This window comes from Triticum aestivum, chromosome 1D (genome assembly GCF_018294505.1).
Source record: "Triticum aestivum cultivar Chinese Spring chromosome 1D, IWGSC CS RefSeq v2.1, whole genome shotgun sequence".
Lineage (NCBI taxonomy): Eukaryota > Viridiplantae > Streptophyta > Magnoliopsida > Poales > Poaceae > Triticum > Triticum aestivum.
The window spans coordinates 112604188-112610187 of NC_057796.1; positions in this window are offsets into that span (position 1 = coordinate 112604188).

Sequence of the window (6000 nt, forward strand, 5' to 3'; positions counted from 1 at the left end):
ATGATCGGACACGGCCTAGTTTGACTCGGATCATGTATCACTTAGATGACTAGAGGGATGTCTATCTGAGTGGGAGTTCATTAATCAGATGAACTCAATTATCATGAACATAGTCAAAAGGTCTTTGCAAATTATGTCATACGCTTTAGTTCTACTGTTTAAGATATGTTCCTAGAGAAAATTTAGTTGAAAGTTGGTAGTAGCAAATATGCGGACTGGGTCCGTAAACTGAGGATTGTCCTCATTGCTGCACAGAAGGCTTATGTCCTTAATGCACCGCTCGGTGTGCTGAACCTCAGCGCCGTCTGTAGATGTTGCGGAACATCTGACATACACGTTTTGATGACTACGTGATAGTTCAGTGCGTAATGCTAACGGTTTAGAATTGTGGCACCAAAGACGGTTTTTGAAACGTCGCAGAACATATGAGATGTTCCGAAGACTGAAATTGGGATTTCAGACTAGTGCCCACGTCAAGAGGTATGAGACCTCTGACAAGTTTCTTAAGCCTGCAAACTAAGGGAGAAAAGCTCAATCGTTGAGCATGTGCTCAGATTGTCTGAGTACTACAATCGCTTGAATCGAGTGGGAGTTAATCTTCCAGATGAGATAGTGATGGTTCTCCATAATCACTGCCACCAAGCTATTAGAGCTTCGTGATGAACTATAACATATCAGGGATAGTTATGATGATCCTTGAGCTATTCGCGATGTTTGACACCGCGAAAGTAGAAATCAAGAAGGAGCATCAATTGTTGATGGTTAGTAAAACCACTAGTTTCTAGAAGGGCAAGGGCAAAAGGGATACTTCATGAAACAGCAAATCGTTTGCTGCTCTAGTGAAGAATCCCAAGGTTGAACCCAAACCCGAGACTAAGTGCTTCTGTAATGAGGGGAACGGTCACTGAAGCAGTACTACCCTAGATACTTGGTAGATGAGAAGGCGGGCAAGGTCGACAGAAGTATATTGGATATACGTTATATGAATGTGTACTTTACTAGTACTCCTAGCAACACCAGGGTATTAGATACCGGTTCGGTTGCTAAGTGTTAGTAACTCGAAATAAAAGCTGCGGAATAAACGGAGACTAGCTAAAGGTGAGATGACGATATGTGTTGGAAGTGTTTCCAAGGTTGATGTGATCAAGCATCGCATGCTCCCTCTACTATCGAGATTTGGTGTTTGCGTTGAGCATGATTGGATTATGTTTATCGCAATACGGTTATTCATTTAAGGAGAATAATGGTTACTCTGTTTATTTGAATAATACCTTCAATGGTCTTGCACCTAAAATGAATCTCGATCGTAGTGATACACATGTTCATGCCAAAAGATATAAAATAGTAATGATAGTTCCACATACTTGTGGCACTGCCATTTGAGTCATATTGGTATAGAACGCATGAAGAAGCTCCATGTAGATGGATCTTTGGACTCAGTCGTTTTTGAAAAGATTGAGACATGCGAACCATGTCTATTGGTATATATGCATGAAGAAACTCCATGCAGATGGATCGTTTGGACTCACTTGATTTTGAATCACTTGAGACATGCAAATCATACCACATGGGCAAGATGACTGAAAGTCCTCGTTTTCAGTAAGATGGAACAAGAGAGCAACTTGTTGGAAGTAATACATTTTGATGTATGCAGTCCAATGAGTGCTGAGGCATGCAGTGGATATCGTTATGTTCTTACTTCACAGATGATTTGAGTAGATGCTGAGTGTATTTACTTGATGAAACACAAGTCTGAATTATTGAAAGGTTCAAGTAATTTCAGAGTGAAGTTGAAGATCGTCGTGACAAGAGGATAAAATGTCTGTGATATGATCATAGAGATGAGTATCTGAGTTACGAGTTTGGCACACAATTAAGACATTGTGGAAAGTGTTTCACAATTAATACCGCCTGGAACACCATAGTGTGATGGTGTGTCCGAACATCATAACTGCACCCTATTGGATATGGTGCATACCATGATGTCTCTTATCGAATTACCACTATCGTTTATGGGTTAGGCATTAGAGACAACCGCATTCACTTTAAAAGGGGCACCACGCAATTCCGTTGAGACGACACCGTTTAGAGAAACCTAAGTTGTCGTTTCTTAAAAGTTTGGGGCTGCGATGCTTATGTGAAAAAGTTTCAGGCTGATAAGCTCGAACCCAAAGCGGATAAATGCATCTTCATAGAAACCCAAAACAGTTGGGTATACCTCCTATTTCAGATCTGGAAGCAAAAGTAATTGCTTCTAGAAACGGGTCCTTTCTCGAGGAAAAGTTTCTCTCGAAAGAATTGAGTGGGAGGATGGTGGAGACTTGATAAGGTTATTGAACCGTCACTTCAACTAGTGTGTAGCAGGGCACAGGAAGTTGTTCCTGTGGCACCTATACCAATTGAAGTGGAAGCTTATGATAGTAATCATGAAACTTCGGATCAAGTCACCAGCAAACCTCGTAGGACGACGAGGATGCGTGCTACTTCAGAATGGTACGTGATCCTATCTTGGAAGTCATGTTGTTGGACAACGATGAACCTATGAGCTATGGAGAAGCGATGGTGGGCCCATGTTCCGACAAATGGTTAGAAGCCATAAAATCCGAGATAAATGGATCTTTGAGAAAGACGGACGTGGACGGTAATGTTACCGTCTATGAAGCTCGACTTGTGGCGAAGAGTATTTCCACAAGTTCAAGGAGTTGACTACGATGAGATTTTCTCATCCGTAGCGATGCTTAAGTCCGTCGGAATCATGTTAGCATTAGCTGCATTTATGAAATCTGGCAGATGGATGTCAAAACAAGTTTCCTTACCAGTTTTCGTAAGGAAAGGTTGTATGTGATACAATCAGAAAGGTTTTGTCGATCCTAAGGATGCTAAAAGGTATGCTAGCTCCAGCGATCCTTCCATGGACTAGAGCAAGCATCTCGGAGTCAGAATATACGCTTTGATGGAGTGATCAAAGTTTTTGGGTTTATACAAAGTTTGTTAGAAACTTGTATTTACAATAAAGTGAGTGGGAGCGCTACAACATTTCTGATAAGTATATGTGAATGACATATTGTTGATCCGAAATGATGTAAAATTTCTGGAAAGCATAAAGGGTTGTTTGAAAGGAGTTTTTCAAAGGAAGACCTAGATAAAGCTACTTACATATTGGGCATCAAGATCTATAGAGATAGATCAAGACGCCCGATGATACTTTCAAAGAACACACACCTTGACATGATTTTGAAAGAGTTCAAAATAGATCAGCAAAGAAGGAGTTCTTGGCTGTGTTACAAGGTGTGAGTATTGAGTAAGACTCGAGACCTGACCACAGCAGAAGAGAGAGAAAGGACGAAGGTCGTCCCCTATGCTTTAGACGTAGGCTCTACAGTATGCTATGCTGTGTACCGCACATGAAGTGTGCCTTGCCATGAGTTGGTCAAGGGGTACAATAGTGATCCGGGAAAGGATCACATGACAGCGGTCGAACTTATCCTTAGTATCTAGTGGACTAAGGAATTTTCTCGATTATGGAGGTGAAAAGGAGTTCGTCGTAAAGGGTTACGTCGATGCGAACTTTGACACTAATCTGGATGACTCCGAGTAGTAAACCGGATTCGTATAGTAGAGCAATTATTTGAAATGGCTCCAAATAGCGCGTGGTAGCATCCACAAGATGACATAGATATTCGTAAAGCACACACGAATCTGAAAGGTTCAGACCCGTTGACTAATAACCTCTCTCACAAGCATAACATGATCAAACTAGAACTCATTGAGTGTTAATCACATAGAGATGTGAACTAGATTGTTGACTCTAGTAAACTCTTGGGTGTTGGTCACATGGTGATGTGACCTATCAGTGTTAATCACATGGTGATGTGAACTAGATTATTGACTCTAGTGCAAGTGGGAGACTGTTGGAAATATGCCCTAGAGGCAATAATAAATAGGTTATTATTATATTTCCTTGTTCATGATAATCGTTTATTATCCATGCTAGAATTGTATTGATAGGAAACTCAGATACATGTGTGGATACATAGACAACACCATGTCCCTAGTAAGCCTCTAGTTGACTAGCTCGTTGATCAATTGATGGTTACGGTTTCCTGACCATGGACATTGGATGTCGTTGATAACGGGATCACATCATTAGGAGAATGATGTGATGGACAAGACCCAATCCTAAGCCTAGCACAAGATCGTGTAGTTCGTTTGCTCAGAGCTTTTCTAATGTCAAGTATCATTTCCTTAGACCATGAGATTGTGCAACTCCCGGATACCGTAGGAATGCTTTGGGTGTACCAAACGTCACAACGTAACTGGGTGGCTATAAAGGTGCACTACAGGTATCTCCGAAAGTGTCTGTTGGGTTGGCACGAATCGAGACTGGGATTTGTCACTCCGTGTAAACGGAGAGGTATCTCTGGGCCCACTCGGTAGGACATCATCATAATGTGCACAATGTGACCAAGGAGTTGATCACGGGATGATGTGAGTTACGGAACGAGTAAAGAGACTTGCCGGTAACGAGATTGAACAAGGTATAGGGATACCGACGATCGAATCTCGGGCAAGTAACATACCGTAGACAAAGGGAATTGCATACGGGATTGATTGAATCCCCGACATCGTGGTTCATCCGATGAGATCATCGTGGAACATGTGGGAGCCAACATGGGTATCCAGATCCCGCTGTTGGTTATTGACCGGAGAACGTCTCGGTCATGTCTGCATGGTTCCCGAACCCGTAGGGTCTACACGCTTAAGGTTCGATGACGCTAGGGTTATAGGGAAAGCATGTACATGGTTACCGAATGTTGTTCGGAGTCCCGGATGAGATCCCGGACGTCACGAGGAGTTCCGGAATGGTCCGGAGGTAAAGATTTATATATGGGAAGTCCTGTTTTGGTCACCGGAAAAGTTTCGGGTGAAATCGGTAATGTACCGGGACCACCGGGAGGGTCCCGGGGGTCCACCAAGTGGGGCCACCAGCCCCAGAAGGCTGCGTGGGCCAAGTGTGGGAGGGGACCAGCCCCAGGTGGGCTGGTGCGCCCCCCACCAAGGCCCAAGGCGCATGGGAGAGTGGGAGGGGGCAAACCCTAGGTCCAGATGGGCCTTAGGGCCCATCTAGTGGGGCGCCCCCCCTCTCCTCCCCTTGGCCGCCCCCCTTGATGGGATCTAGGGCTGGCCGCCTCCTCTTGGGGGTGGAAACCCTAAAGGGGGCGCAGCCCCCTCCCCCCTATATATAGTTGAGGTTTGGGCTGCCCAAGACACACGAGAACGTCTCTCTTTCGGTGCAGCCCTACCCCTCTCCCTCCTCCTCCTCTCCCGCGGTGCTTGGCGAAGCCCTGCGGGATTGCCATGCTCCTCCACCACCACCACGCCGTCGTGCTGCTGCTGGATGGAGTCTTCCCCAACCTCTCCCTCTCTCCTTGCTGGATGAAGGCGTGGGAGACATCACCGGGCTGCACGTGTGTTGAACGCGGAGGCACCGTTCTTCGGTGCTTAGATCGGAATCAACCGCGATCTGAATCGCTACGAGTACGACTCTCTCATCCGCGTTCTTGCAACGCTTCCGCATCGCGATCTACAATGGTATGTAGATGCACTCTCCTTCCCCTCGTTGCTAGATTACTCCATAGATTGATCTTGGTGATGCGTAGAAAATTTTGAATTTCTGCTACATAACCCAACACAGGACCCCAATCAATCAAGCCGGTTGGGGGTGGATGAACAGGACCCCGTGGAGGGCTGGATGAACAGGACGACCCCGTGGAGAGCTGGTTGAACAGTAGCCGGTGGAGGGCTGGATGAGTAGTAGCCCGTGGAGGGGTGGTTGAACAGGACCCCGTGGAGAGGGATGGTTGAATAGTAGCCGGTGGAGGAGCGGTGGAGGCTGTATGAACAGGAGCCCGTGGATGAACAGTCGCAGGTGGAGGCTGGAGGAGGGCGACGGTGGATGAACAGTAGCCCGTGGAGGCTGGAGGAGGTCGATGGTGGAGA